We start from the raw sequence: 16453 nt of genomic DNA on the forward strand, positions 1-16453 counted from the left end.
AAGGTCAGGAGATCGAGACCATCCTGGCTAACATGCTGAAACCCCGTCTCTACTAAAAATACAAAAAAATTAGCCGAGCATGGTGGCGGGCACCTGTAGTCCCAGCTACTAGGGAGGCTGAGGCAGGAGAATGGCGTGAACCCGGGAGGCGGAGCTTGCAGTAAGCCGAGATCATGCCACTGCACTCCAGCCTGGGAGACAGAGCGAGACTCCGTCTCAAAAAAAAAAAAAAAATCAGAATATGGAAAAAAAATCTATTTTTTCCTCTATGCACCATTGAGAACAAGCATAATCCTCTAAATGTTTTTTTTTTTTTTAATTTCCTTACAGTGTTATTTCTTCTAGACAACTGAGAGGATGGAGAAAGAGAAGTGATAAGGAAAACATTTTCATCTTGTACATCTTCCTCCAGCCCCTAAAATTCTCATCTGACACTTTATGACATGTGTAGCGGTGTCAGCATCTCTTCAAATCTAGCTCCTTTCATGTTGGACCCTCTCCTTGGCTTCTTGAAGATCACACCCAGATAGATCACAATTCTCTAAATCAGTTCCTGCCAGAGTTGCTCCTCTGAGGTTACAGTTCTTCAACGTTGCATTTTTTAAGGTAGCCACTCTCAGGTTAATTCCTGTCACGTGACTTCCTTCCATATCCACACTTTTGAGGTTAGCACCTTCTAAATTGGCTTTAAGACCAGAAGGATCCTCAAAATTACACAGTTTCAGGGATGCTCCTTCTACATCAGAACAGAGTATCTTGACTCCCTGGAGATTTGCACAGTCAAGCACTGATCCAGTGAGATCGGCTTGCTCAAGACTTACACAGCAAAGATTTGCATGTGCAACACTGCAGCAGCTTAAATTGGTCGTTTTGAAGTTAATGTATGGAGGGTCCAAACGAGAAAGATCAGCACCACTGAAGTTCAAACCCTGGCATCGCAGTCCTGACTTGGTTGGAGCTACTAGCAAAAATCAGACAAATTCCTTTCGGGATATTGGTAAATAATCCTCCAGTGGTTGAGAATTCTTTATTGCCACTTCTAGGTGTTCAATCAATGAGTAAATACCAAAAAATCTTGCTTCTTCTAACACATCCAATAAATGAATGCCATCATTTACAATAAGCTATCCGTGACGCAAGTAGTTCAAAATGGGTTCAAAGTACTCAGGACTTCGGTCAGTTAAGAAAGCTCCTCTATGATCTTGCTTATTTCCCAGACACCTTTGTCCTTAAACACATGGGCCAGCATACTGTCAGGGTCTTTATTCGCTAAAGTGCTCTGTGTGGTTGTAAAGTACCGCCCTCCAACATTTAATGTTAGCCAGTCTGTGTGGAATCCTGACAATCCCTCAGGTGGCTTAGAATCTGTCTGAGGATCAATAAATGGCTCTCCTCCACACACAAAACATCATCATCCCTGATCAAAGCAATATCATCAATCAGCCCACCTTTCCCATTATACACACTGGTGGCTTCTATGCTGAGTTTACTGCTGACCACAGAAAGCAAATCAGATAAAGTTCCATACACAGCAACCACCTTTCTGTTCTTAGGGCTGCCGTTCAGGAACACTGTGACCCGCCTCATCGTGCTGCCCCCGCGGGGTCCTGAGTGAACTGCCACTCTCCCACCTGGTCCTCCTCCCACCCTTCTCCTTGCTCCATCCACTGGGATTCACCTCCCTTCGCCACCTTCCTGCGCCTGGGGACACACCACACACACTCACTCTGTCCCACATCCGGACTCGGGGGTCCTCCTTCCCACCCTGCCCCTAGGCTCCTCCCAGTCTGTCTTTTTTTGAGTGGGGCTTTATTAACTTTTGGAATCAGTGTTAGGCTGGCTTGATAAAAATAAATGGTACTTTTGTTTACCGTATTTTAAAAACCAAGTGTGTGTGTATGTTTAGTACAATATCAGTGTTTACAATGGTAAAGCCATTATATAGAAAAACCAGGCGATTCCCCTTATATCCAATAAAAGAAAGCCACATATAATCTTCACAGATTCAACCTTTTGAAAACCGAATAAATTAAAATATACCTTTTGAGATCTAGCCTGAATGTGACTTTTAGGAAAAAAGCACAAAAATTATAAGTGTACGACCCTTCAACACATTAAAAATTAATAATGATGTATTTCAGTTACTTTTCCCATCTTAGACAATTTAGCAATACACTGAGGGCTGCACTGTAAGAGTTAGACCATGAAAGCTTAGAGTTACTATCTATATGCGCAAAGAGAAAATTAAACAAATTCTTCGATATTGCATGTTTCACATGCTCTGAACTCAAACAGAATGATTGAAAAGCCTTTTCGGATTCTCGGAAAATGAGTAACACTGAGAAGGTTCACAGCTTCCAGCTGCCACTGCCGCCCAAGCCACTCTGAGCAACCTTCCACAGCTACTGGGCGAGGCTCTTGCCAGCTTTCCACAGGGTTCAGTACAAATGTTAGACATCCACCTCTGCAAGGGATCGACGGGATTCATTTATTTCTCTAATGCATTCTGCATCCAGACAGCCCCACAACATACACCGCCCTGCCTGCATGTCAGAAGCATTTCACACATGCATGGTGACAAATGGACCTCTGGAGGGACCAAAGAAACCACAGCACATCCAGTTACCTTTTGTTTCTCATCGGTCTCCCCACTCTAGATGTAAACTCCCTGTGGGCAGTGACGTCATCTGCCTAAAACAGGTCTGGCACAGGGTAAGTGGTCAAGAAATATCTGACGAGGGAAGGACTGGATGGGTCATGGGTCACTGAAGTGCTTCCATGTGGCCAGGACTGAAGGCCTGCTGGGTCCCGCCTGCCCGGTCCCTCCTACCTGTGCCGCTCCTCAGGCGGCTCTCGGCGAGCTCCGAGATGGCTCCGGCAGTGGCGGTCTTCTTCAGGCGAGCCACCCCCGATGCAGTGGTACTTCCTGGCTTGTTGAGCGTGTCCTCACTGCTGGCCCTCTTGAGCTGAGAGAGTTGGAGGGAAAGAGAGAGGATGAAGAGGTGGTTTTCAGGAAGGAGCGCTATAAACAAGCAGAGCATGGGAGCTGGGCTATGTGCCCAGCAGTCAAGATACAATAACAGCACTTTGAGTAGCATGATAGAGTGACGTGAAAAAATGCAAAGCTACACAAACCTGTTTCTGTCATTATAGGTCTGAGTATGATCTCCCATGACTGTTTCAAAGGGCAGCATAAGACTGTGCGTGAAGAATACCATCAGGTCACACTTCAAGTAATGAGCCTTAAAAAATGTGGCTGGGCACCGTGGCTCATGACTATAGTCCCAGAACTTTGGGAAGCTGAGGTGGGAGGACTGCTGGAGCTCAGGAGCTCAAGACCAGCCTGGGCAACACGGTGAGACTGTGTCTCACTAATTTTTTTTAAAATTAGCTGGGCATGATGACGCCCAGGAGGCTGAGGTGAGAGGATTGCTTGAGCCCAGAAGTTCAAGGTTGCAGTAAGCTATGATTGTGCCACTGCACTCTAGCCTGGGTGACAAAGTGAAACCTTGTCTCTAAACAAAAATATTAAATAAAAAATAAATCCGCTTTCCTGGTAGGGGAAAAAAAGAATGGGAACCAATGAAAAAAGAACTGGGAGATGAGCAAAAGGCAGGGTAGGGCAATGCACAAGAAATTCAAGGACAACAAAAAAGGGCTCATGACATAGGCCAGGAGGACGTGGAGGGAGAGAAACAATCTGAGTATCTGCTGTGGCCTCACCACCACGCGTTCTGTAGATTATCTCACACAGAAAATGTGTTCAAACGTGAGAAAGGAACTTTCTTGGAGGCTGGAAGACAGAAGAAAGCAGAGCCCCCTGTTCTGGCTTTGCTTTCTTCCCTGTCATGGGACAAACATTTGCTAAAAGGTGCTGAAGTCTAAGAAAGGAGACTCCTAAGTGATCCACACGTCAGGCCCAGATAGATTACATTTGAGGTTAATGAGAAAAACCACAACTAAATTCTCTCAACCACTGTTTAATCTTCATGAAAGAAGGCTCTGGAGAGGAACGGTGCAAAAAGACTGGAGAAGGCAGCTGCCCAGAGCCGTCTAATGTATCTGACATCCAGAACACACAGTATGGAAAAGCCCTTAAATCAATGTGGACATGCAGTGGGCGAGCCCCGCCCATCACACAGGCTGAGGGGAAAAGCCCTGCTCCATCCTGCTCCACTGGCTTTGGGGTCATTTACTGAGAGTTAGAAGTTTAAATATTTCCACAATTTTTTAAAGTTTCCATCTTTGCATCATTTAAATTTCAGGGTATAACTATCCTCAGCCCACCATAGCTTGATGGTGAAAAAACACCAACACCAAGTGTTGGTGAGGCTGTAAAGCAACTGGAACGCGCGTGCCCTGTGGGTGGAAGTGTAAACTGGCATAATTGCTTTGGAAAGTGGCAGTATCTACTAACACCAAGGCTGGAAAATAGAAGAAAGCAACGCCCTCTGTGCTCACTTCCCTTTCTTCCCTGTCATGAAAGGGGTAGGACAAACATTTGCTGAAAGGCACCAAGTCGAAGAAGGGAGACCCCTAAGTAAGCACAGCACACAGTCCTCTGTGATTCAGCAATCCCATTCCTAGATCCACACCCAAGAGAAGTGAGTACATAGGTACCTCAAAAGAATGTTCATAGCACCTTTTTTATAGCAGCCCAAAACTAGGACACCCCAAATGTCCTTCAACAGAAAGGATAAATGCAATGGGAACTACACAGCAAATAGGAAAAAAATGAATTACTGATACACTAATAAATGGGTGGCTGTCCCAGGTATTATGCTAAGTGAAAGAAGCAGACACAAAGGAGTATATACTGCCTGATTCCACTTGTATTAAGTTTAAAAGCTGCACAATCAAATGATGGTAATACAAGTCAGAATAGTGGTTACCTCTCGCGGAGTTACAACTGAAAAGAAACCTTCTGGGGTGCTGGAACGTTCGACATCTTGACAGGGTGGTGGTCACACAAGTATAAACAAATGTAAACATGCAATGAGCTTTATAGCTAAGATTAAGATTAGTGTACTTTATGGACTTTATTGTAAATATGCTGTGCTTCTTTAAAACAGAAAAAGAAAATTGGGGTGAAGGAAGTCTGCAATTTGGGCAAAGTCCTAGTTCCACTCCTGCAAATACTAGCCTTCTGGGTTTTTTTTTCTTGGTTTTTTTTTTTTTTTTTTTTTTTGTAATTTTCAAAACTTTACTGTTCTAAAATAAGCATAATATAAAATTCACCATTTTAAGTGCACAATTCAGTGGCATTAAATACATTCACCATGTTGTACAACAATCACCACCATCCATCTCCAGAAATGTTTACCATCACAAATAAAGTCTACTCATTAAACAGTAACTCGCCGTTGCCTTTTAACAAGAGGGATGATGGTAGAAGTCTTTTTATTTTTTAGAGACAAGCTCTTGCTCTGTTACACAGGTAGGAGTGTAGTAGTTCAATCATGGCTCGCTGCAGCCTTGAACTCCCGAGTTTTCCCACTTCAGCCTCCCAAGTAGCTAGGACTATAGGTGCACACCACTATGCCTGGCTAATTTTTTTAAAGTATTTTTGTTAAGGTGGGATCACATGGCTGAGCGCGGTGGCTCACGCATATAATCCTAGCCCTTTGGGAGGCCAAGGCAGACAGATCACCTGAGGTCAGGAGTTCATGACTGGTCAACACGGTGAAATCCCATCGCTACTAAAAATACAAAAATTAGCTGGGTGAATTTGAGACGAGCCTGGTCAACATGGTGAAACCCCATCTCTACTAAAAATACAAAAATTAGCCAGGTGTGGTGACGCATGCCTATAATCCCAGCTACTCGGGAGGCTGAGGCAGGAGAATCGCTTGAACCTGGGAAGTGGAGGTTATGGTGAGCCAAGATGGTGCCACTGCACTCTAGCCTGGGAGACAGAGCAAGACTCCATCTCAAAAAAAAAGACAAGATCTCACTATGTTGCCCAGACTGGTCTGGAACTCCTGACCTCAAGCAATCCTCCACCTCAGCCTCCCAAATGCTGGTATTACAGGTGTGAGCCACCACTCCCAGCCTGATGGTAGATGTCTTAATATTAGCCATGTGATCTTGGTCAAGATTTTAAAACAAATAATTAACTTTAAAAACAAATAATTCACACTAAAAGGAAAATTTGTGTGCAACTCCAGTTACTAGATGTCAGCATGATCACATTTTGTTTTATCTTTTTTTTTTTTTAGATAGAGTCTTACTCTGTCAGCCAGGCTAGAGTGCCGTGGTGCAATCTTGGCTCACTGCAACCTCTGCCTTCTGGGTTCAAGTGATTCTCATTCTCCCAAGTAGCTGGGACTACAGGTGTGTGCCTCCACACCTGGCTGATTTTTGAATTTTTAGTAGAGACGGGGTTTCATCATGGTGCCCAGGCTGCTCTCGAACTCCTGATCTCAGGTGATCCACCTGCCTCAGCCTCCCAAAGTGCTAGGATTACAGACGTGGACCACCATGCCCGGCCCATGATCACATTTTCTGAACAACAGCACAGTTCCCTAATTTAGCAACTGGACTGTATTAGTCTGTTCTCATGCTGCTAATGAAGACACACCCAAGACTGGGTAATTTACAAAGGAAAGAGGTTTAGTTGACCACAGTTCCACATGGCTAGGGAGGCCTCACAATCATGGTGGAAAGCAAAGGAGGAACAAAGTCACATCTCACTTTGCTCCTGGTAGGCAAGAGAGAGCATGTGCAGGGGAACTCCCCTTTATAAAACCAACAGACCTCCTGAGACTTATTCACTATCATGAGAACAGCATGATTCAATTACCTCCCACCAGATCCCTCCCACAACACGTGGGAATTATGGGAGCTACAATTCAAGATGAAATTGGGGTGGGGACACAGCCAAACCGTATCATGGGCCAAACATGACACTTGAAATGATCCAGAAGTTACACTACTGCCCTTCTTAGAGGAACTCTGTAAAGGTCTTTCCACTTCCCATCTCAGTGTAAAAAGCATTCCTTCACTCAAGCTCTCCAGCCTCTCAAACCATCCATCAGGTCACCTGTAAAATACATGTTTAATATTAAATGACCATAGTTTATAATGTCAGCAGCTTTTTCTCAATAGAGAAAAACGATTACTCGCTCTTCCAAGAAGCACACCCAGGTGCCTCCCCAGTCCCCAAAGGAAAACCAATTCTGATTTGAGACTTTGAAAACTCCCTAGATGACATCTCAAATGAAAAAGGGAAATGACAGTGGTTAAGGGAATTCTTAACGCAATAATGCAAGCCACACACACTGGATTCTGCTTTTCCCCTGTCTGATTATCTGACATTACTAAAATCTGCAAGTCTGACTCAAAGTGCAGAATTTTCAAACTCTACAGCAAAGGCCAAGAGAGGAAGGGCTCTGTGAAACCCAGAATAAACCGGGAAATCCAACAAATGAGAGCACTCCTACTGGGAACAGAAGTGAAACCCCCTCGGAGATCCCACCACAGCCTCCGTCCCCAGCCACCACCCCAGAGCAGCAGAGGTAGAGCTTGCCCTGCCCCCTTCCATAAGGGGTTGGTTCCTGGGACTGGAGGTCTGGCTGAGACGACCGTTGGAGGAAACACAGGACAGCAGTGGGCAAGCAGTGGGAGTTTTGCCTTTGGGGCACTGCAAAAGGACCTGGCACGGCAACAGAGGTGGCGCCAGTCATGATAAGAACAGGGGTGAAGCAGTAACAGTGACTGGGGGAAAGCACAGGTAGCTGCAGCACCACGCTCAGGGCTGGAGGATCTCTGGTGGGGAGTTAGCAGTAAGTGCTGCATCACAGGGTTTGTTTTTGTTTTCAAGGGTGGGGAGGGAGTGGGAGATGCGAAAGAGGACTTGGGATCTGGGATCTCTACATAGGAGGCTCCCAGCAATCACACAGGAAGGAGGCAGCCCAGGGAGTGGTGAAGGGAGCGGTGCTACTTCTTCCCACCTATATGACCCGGGGACCAATGCTGCAGTTCTTCAATTCTAAAATGGAGAAAACATTTCAAGGCCAAGGCAAGAGAGTTACTTGAGGCCAGGAGTTCAAGACCAGCCTGAGCAACATAGTAAGACTCCATTTCTACAAATAATCTTTTTTAAAAATTAGTGGGCCGTGGGGCTGCTCCTGAGTAGTCCTAGCTACTCAGGAGGCTGAGGTGGGAGGACTGCTTGAGTTCGAGGCTGCAGTGAGCTGTGATTGCACCATTGCACTCTAGTCTGGGCAACAGAGCGAGAGCCTGTCTCCAAAAAAAAAAAAAAAAAGAAAGAAAGAAAGAGAGAAAGCAATGGGTGTATCTCTAGAGTTGTGCCCTTAGTTAAGAATTTAAAAGGCTGGGTGCAGTGGCTCACGCTTGTAATCCCAGCACTTTGGGAGGCCGAGGCGGGCAGATCACAAGGTCAGGAGATCGAGACCATCCTGGCTAACACGGTGAGACCCCATCTCTACTAAAAAAAAAAATTGCCGGGCGTGGTGGTGGGCACCTGTAGTCCCAGCTACTCGGGAGGCTGAGGCGGGAGAATGGCGTGAACCCAGGAGGCAGAGCTTGCAGTGAGCCGAGATCGCGCCACTGCACTCCAGCCTGGGCGGCACAGCAAGACTCCATCCCAGAAAAAAAAAAAAAAGATAAAAGAATTTAAAGCATTTGATTAAGAACATAAATATTGGTGGCTCTCATCATCATCTTCATCATCATCATTGCAGCTGTTTTCCTAGTGCCCCTCCATGGTGGTTCTCCAGGCTAGTAGCAACCGAAGCATCTTCAGATTTACAAACAAAACTTTGGAAGGAGGGCATGAAGTATTACGCTGTGTTAGGAATCAAGCAACTTGTGAGCCACGGGGCCCTGGGAAAGTTCTGATCTAGGGGCTCAGTTTCCTCACCTCCGAAAGAGAATAATTTTTTTCTTTTTCTTCTTTTTGAGACAGTCTCACTCTTTCACCCAAGCTGGAGTGCAATGGCGCGATTTTGGCTCACTGCAACCTCCACCTCCCAGATTGGAGCGATTCTCCTGCCTCTGCCTCCTGAGTAGCTGGGATTACAGGCATGCATCACCACACACAGCTAATTTTTGTACTTTTAGGAGAGGCGGAGTTTCTCTATGTTGGCAAGGCTGGTCTCAAACTCCTGACCTCAGGTGATCCACCTGCCTTGGCCTCCCAAAGTGGTGGGATTACAGGCATGAGCCACTGTGCCTGGCCACAAAACAGAAGAATTTTAATCACCTAAGATCCTTCTCCCTGTTTATGTCCTCATTGCTATGAGACTGCATATGCTTATTAGCTTAAAGAATTTATTGATCAATGTCACTACATATTGTGCACATGTACTCAGAGCACAAATAGCAGAGAATACAAAAATACCCCATGCTGTCTGGGCTGATTAGTTGAAGAAGGAATGTGCTGATGCTTTCACGATCCTGCACTGACTGTACTCATCACGCCTTCTGTTTAGTACACGTAGTGGCTGCTTTTTTACCCTCCTTACATCAGAAAAACTGCACCATTAAGTGCCCGTGGTAAATGCCAAATATCGTACTAACCAACTGATCATACCTCCACCTCAAACACGCTGATTTTTGACCACTGATCCTAAAACAGACTTTATATTCATTCCACAAACATGGAAATGCCACTACTCATAGCCTAGGGCCTGGCTGAAGCAACATTTGACACGGAAAAGAATGTGAACAATGGGTCCTGAGCAGAGGGTGGGGCTCCCTTCCTCGCCCCTCTTCTGCTCTCCCCTTCTCCTCCAGCCAGCTCACCCACAGCGAAAGAGCCCTTAGAATATGGAGCCACCTAGTATGTTAGCTGTAAAGGCTGAAGGGCATTCCAGCCATCCAATAGCCTTTCAATGAATCCTGCAGTGAGATAAAATCAAATTTCAGTGCCAGGAGGAAGTGAGCAGGGGATGCGGAGGTCCTGGGGAGACAGGGGGGCACTCCTCCTGGGATGCCATGCTCCTAGGGAGACTGCAGCAGCCCTCCAAATGTATGTGGGAGAGGGAGGGGAAGATCGGCAGGAGAAACAGCTCCAAAAACCTCCCTCCCTTCTTGTCACTGGGCCAGGGCTGCTTCTGTTGGGCCTGTGGCTTCTCCATTCCTGTCCCTCCCATCCTGGACACTATAATTCAGCTCAGCTTTACCAAAAACCCACTAGAGGCTGGACACACATCTTAGCCCATGTCCACTAAGTAGATCTGTACGCTTTGTATATGGCATGAATGTCAAAGTGAATCAGGAGGCCCTGCCGCTCAGAGTTAACCACCTACAAAGTTAACACCTGCAGAGTTAACCACATACAACCATGCAGAACACACTGAGGACAGCACTAAGCTGCAGAGAAACAAATGTGGAGAAAGCCCAGGAGGGGCTGGAGGAGTCCCAAGACCTCACAGAAGAGGCCATGATGCGGTTTTTCTCAGGCAGAGAGGGCAGTGAGGCATTCTGGAGGGGCGGGTGTTTTCCACAGCACCACCAGGCTGAAGACCAACAGGAGCCAGGAGGCCTCCACCCCACGTCACAGGGGTTGGGACAAAAGCCATGTCATGTGGCAGCACAGTTTAGTGGCCAAGGGCTCAAAATACAGACCACCTGGGTCTGAATCCTGGCTCTGCCAGTGCTTAGCTGTATGACCTTGGGCAAATCACACCACCTCTCTGTGCTTTGGCTTCTTCACCTAAAAAGTAAGTAGAGTCATGGTACCCACTTCAGAGTGTTGCTCTGAGGATTAAACAAGTTAGCCATGTAGTATGCTTAGGATAACAGTGTCTGACACAGTATGCATTCAACAGATACCAGCTATAACAATAACAAATGAAAATCATCATTATTGTTTTTACTCTTGTTATCCTGTAAAAACTAAATTCAAATTAAGGCAAGGAGGAGGAGGAGGGAGGGGAGTGTTTTAGGAAAAGATGAATGCAATGCAATGGGGATTCCAGAGAGTACAATAGAACATCAAGCAAGTCATTAACCTCACTGAACCTCAGGCTCTTCTTCTGGTAAATCCATCCAAGAACAAAATTCAGTAAAAATGTATAGTGTGCCTGCCTGTGATGCACCAGGCACAGCTAGGGATAACACACATTTTACTCAGCTATTGAGTTCCATTTTGTTAGCCAGCCACACCCAGCTGACTCTGTCTTCTCTTGGGCTGTGGGATTTTACACTGCACTGTGGGTAGATGTGGCCCTGTCCTTCCCAGGCAACAGGATAAGTATGATGTGCTGCAGGCCAGAGCTGTGCCACCTCCCTCCCGTAGGGCATGGAGTTTGAGTAGCAGCAAAGCTTTCAAAGGGAGCACTTCATTTCCCCTGCACCTTCCACAAGGAATTCCATTTGAAAAAGACTGGTAGCTTAGAAGGTTTCCTGGGGGTAGGACATAAAGACAAAAAACTGATCCCACGTGTCCTTCAAAACAAACAGCTGAAAGTAGCTACTCTTATTTTGTCACTGCTTTTTGGATGCAACATCAAAGGGAAAGCTACCAGTCTCAGATACTAATTCTTGCTCTTTCTCTATTCACCACTGCATTTTTGGCTTTGTGTCCTGGCCACAGCACAACTTGAGATTTCTGGCTTGTTCCAGAAGATCCTATGAAGGTGTGCACTTCGGTGCTGCTTTGGTGTTTAGTAAATATCTCCACTATCAGTTTCACTGACATTTAAGCTGCCAACCACCTGTATAAGAAAGCGTATAAAAGGAAAAAGTTTAAATACCTTACAGATTACAGTAACTAAGACATTCCTCTCAATTCCACAAAGATGCAGAAAAGAATCCATCACTCTAAAATCATCAGACATAACATAATCTGGTTGTTAGTGGTGGATAACATGTTATGGTTGGACACTGCTTCTCAAACTTGAGCAGACATCAGAGTCATGGGAAGGGCTTGTTAAAATGCACCTCTTTCCTCCTCACAGTGACATGGGAGCCTTAGGATCTGCTCAGCACATTCCTTTTCTGCTGAAGCAAGCTCAAGCCAACATTTCATCATTTGCAACCAAACAGCCCCGACTAATAGACCTGGGTCTCGCAAATGGCCGCCTGTGGCAACTGGAGCACTGCAGGTACTCTTTTTTCTGGGCTGCGCTCAGATACCATGAGGAGGATTTACAGGAGGGTCTGCACCCTCCCTGGGCTCCCATGCCCCCAGCCCCTGCCCTGCTTTCTTTCACTGCTCCTTCAGTTCAGGCCAATATTGAAAGTCAGGTATTTAGACACTTCTCAAAAGAAGACATTTATGCAGCCAACAAACATATGAAAAAAAGCTCATCGTCACTGGTCATTAGAGAAATGCAAATCAAAACCATAATGAGATAACATCTCACACCAGTTAGAATGGTGATCATTAAAAAGTCAGGAAACAACAGATGCTGGGGAGGCTGTAGAGAAATAGGAATGCTTTTACACTGTTGGTGGGAGTGTAAATTAGTTCAACCATCGTGGAAGACAGTGTGACGATTCCTCAAGGATCTAGAACCAGAAATACCATTTGACCCAGCAATCTCATTACTGGGTATATACCCAAAGGAATATAAATCATTCCACTATAAAGACACATGCACACATATGTTTATTGCAGCACTATTTTCAATAGCAAAAACTTGGAACCAACCTAAATGTCCATCAATGATAGACTGCATAAAGAAAATGTGGCACATATATACCATGGAATACTATGCAGCCACAAAAAAGAATGAGCTCACGTCCTTTGCAGGGACATGGATGAAGCTGGAAGCCATCATTCTCAGCAAACTAACACAGGAACAGAAAACCAAACACTGCATGTTCTCACTCATAAGTGGGAGTTGAACAATGAGAACACATGCACACAGGGAGAGGAACATCACACACCCAGGTCTGTTGGTGGGTGGGGGGACAAGGAGAGGGAGAACATTAAAACAAATACTTAATGCATGTGGGGCTTAAAACCTAGATGATGGGTTGATAGATTCTGCAAACCACCATGGCACATATATATCTATGTAACAAACCTGCATGTTCTGCACATGTATCCCAGAACTTAAAGTAAAATTTAAAAAAAATTCAAATTCAAATTTTAAAACAGAAAGTCAGGTATTTAGTTCTACTTTGGGTGGATTTGTCTCAGGGTTCCTGTTTTGACCAGTGAAACCCTATCTATCCATTTACTATAAAGCAAATATAGTGAGATGCTAACCATAGGACCTAGGTGGTGGTCTATGGTGTCTGCTGTAGGATCCCCTGTACTACTGTAGAACCTCCCCATGTGCTTACAAATTGTCATAGTAAAATATTGGAAGGTTGTCCACCACAATTTCCTCTTTTTCACTTCTGTTCTCTGACTTCCTGTTTAGTCTTTTTCTTCTTCCCATACCATAGGTGGAAAGATGAAGGTCAAATCAGATGAACAGAACCAGGGCTGGAAAGGCCAGGCGGGCTACATTTCTTTCTGCTGCTCCTTCCCTCAAGCCCTATCATTGTCCTGCACAGAATCAGGCCTGGAGAGGACAGGAATCGGGAAGGAGAGCAGAAGGCGCCTAATATGCGCATGGTACCAAGTGCAGAAAAAGTTTTTCAAAACATTAATTTTAAAAATTAATAATACAACAATAAAAAAATTTAAAATGATACAGTATAACAACTGTGTACGTGGCAGTTACATTGCATGAGGTATCATAAATAATCTAGAAATGACTTAAAGTATACGGGAGGATGAGTGTAGGTTATATGCAAATACCCTGTATATCAGGGATTTGAGCATCCATGGATTTTGGTATCCACAGTGGGTCCTGGAACCAATCCCCCAAGGATACCAAGGAATGACTGTATTTGCTTTTCCCTGACATTTTCCCTGTGGAACAAGTTTCCAAAACATGAACCTATTGATGGGAGAAGTGGCCAGAATCTCATTCATTGTCCTTTAGAAACACTCCTACGCTTGACTGAATTGCTGCAATCTCATAAAACTTGAACGGATGAGGAACTGCTTCTTGTGGACGAGCAAAGAAAGGTGGTTTCTAGAGATGGAGTCTAGTCCTGGTGAAGATGTTGACCATTGTTAAAATAACAAAGGATTTTAAAATACCACATAAATTTATTAAATTAGAAGCAGAGTTCGAGAGGATTGACTCCTTTTTTTTTTTTTTTTTTGAGACAGTCTCGCTCTGTCACCCAGACTGGAATGCAGTGGTGCAGTCTCGGCCCACTGCAACCTCTGCCTCATGGGTTCAGGCGGTTCTCCTGCCTCAGCCTCCCGAGTGGCTGGGATTGCAGGCACATGCTACCATGCCTGGCTGATTTTTGTATTTTTGGTGGAGATGGGGTTTCATCATGTTGGCCAGGCTGGTCTTAAACTCCCGGCCTCAGGTGTTCCACCTGCCTTGGCCTCTTAAAGTGCTGGGATTACAGACCTATTGACTCCAATTTTTTTAAAAATATTTCCGGCCAGGCGTGGTGGCTCACGCCTGTAATCCCAGCACTTTGGAAGGCCAAGGCGGGCGGATCATGAGGTCAGGAGATCGAGACCATCCTGGCTAACACGGTGAAACCCCATCTCTACCGAAAATACAAAAAATTAGCTGGGCGTGGTGGTGGGTGCCTGTAGTTCCAGCTACTGGGGAGGCTGAGGCAGGAGAATGGCGTGAACCCGGGAGGCGGAAGTTGCAGTGAGCCAAGATCGTGTCACTGCACTCCAGCCTGGGCGACAGAGTGAGACTCTGTCTCAAAAAAAAAAAAATTCCATATTCCAGCAGCTGTAATGGTCTGTTATTGTGGAATGTATGTATTCATTTAAAAATCTAAGTTTATATATTGCTTATTGGATATAGAAAAAATAGTAATTAACATAAAAATCTAAGTTTAAAATGTGCTGTTGGGTTGAAGATAATAAAAACAAAACTAATGGAAATGATGGTTGAATCCAGGATAATAGAATAATAAACAAAATTACACATAGGACGCTTTACCCACATTTACTCCTTGTGGCAAAGAAGGTGTTACCTTCATCTGAAAGACAAGGAAGCACAAGCTCAGGGCAACTACACAGCTTGCCTGCAGCTTCACAGCGGGGAAGTGGCAGAGCCAGGATTCCAGCTCAGGCCAGCCCCACACCCCCAAGCTCCTCCTGTTCCATCAGACCGCCAGAAAACAGGTGTGTTCATCATTCAATAAATGCTGAGTGCCTACCAGGTAGCAGATGCTCTTCTAAGCACTGGGGACAGAAATGAGGACAACAAAGAAAGCATACAGTCCCTTCCCCAAGGGGGCTTACTTTCCAGCCATGAGAAGACAGACCCTAAACAAGCAGATGGGTGCAATGGCACCAAGAGCTGAGAAGGAAAACAAGGCAGCAGGAGGAGGAGGATGGAGGTCAAGGGCACTTCCTACAGAGGCACCAGGTGCTTTCCAGGCAGAGGGAGAAGAAAACACAAACGCACTAGCGCAGGAGTGTGCCTGGCAATCCGAGGGACAGCTGTCACCAGACACCAGCAGACTGTGTGGCTGGAGCTCCAGGAGCCAGGGCACAGAGGAGTGAGACCACATCTGAGAGGGAGGGGACGCTGGCCATTTCAAGGACTTTGCTTTTCACTCTGAGTGAATGGGGAGAGTCACTAGACGGTTGAAGCAGAGAAGTGACATGACTCAGGTGTTCCAAGGACCAGGACCAGGGCACAGAAGGGTAGGGGCATGACCCAACTAGTCACAAGGGAGGCGGTGGGAATGGAGTTGACACATATTTTTAAGGTAGAAGTGATGGCCTTTCACTGATGGACTGTGAGACGTGAGAAAAGGAGGGTTTAAGGGTGATGCCACTGGCTGTGGCCTGGGCAACTGAAAAGACAGAGTTGCTGTTTACACAAACGGGAAGATTGAGGGGGAGCAGGTTAGCGGGTGGCGAGAGAGATGGAGAGGAAAGCACTGAGATTCAGTTTTGGATATGTTACATTGGAGGGAGTGTCTGGACATCCAAGGGTGATGTCACAAAGGCAGTTAGAGGGGTCCCAGCTGGAGATGCAAATTTGGACGTTATCCACGAAGAGTGTTAAAAGCCATGAGAATGGACCCTGTCACCTGGAACAATGGTTCTCGATGGGGACAGTGCTGTCCCTCAGGGGATGTGTTGAAAATCTGAGGGCACATTTTTGATTGTCACCATGACTGGATGTGTTAGTCCTAAAATGCTCATGACAATCTTACACAAAGAACAGCTCCACGACCCACACACGTTTCACTGAATCCACGTTTCACTGATGCAGGTGGAACACCTTTTATTATTATCTGAGCCTAGAGCCTCCCTCCATTTGACTCATAAAAACAATGTGCCCCTTACCTAGCTCTAAGGTACCCTGAACTTTCCAAGAATACATAAAACAAAGGGAGCTGGCACGATGTTTGGTTCAGAACTTCACCAAGAGTGTCTGCTATTTCAAAACAATCCTGTCACTCCTGCAGCAGCCTTCACCGT

The 16453-nt window shown here is 45.6% G+C and overlaps 1 pseudogene; it reads right to left on the minus strand.

Moving 5' to 3' along the window:
- Positions 1-257: 257 nt before the first annotated feature.
- LOC101006730 overlaps positions 258-16453 on the minus strand; it is a 106319-nt pseudogene continuing 90123 nt past the window's right edge.

The sequence above is a fragment of the Papio anubis genome, unplaced genomic scaffold (assembly GCF_008728515.1).
Source record: "Papio anubis isolate 15944 unplaced genomic scaffold, Panubis1.0 scaffold159, whole genome shotgun sequence".
Taxonomy (NCBI): Eukaryota; Metazoa; Chordata; class Mammalia; order Primates; family Cercopithecidae; genus Papio; species Papio anubis.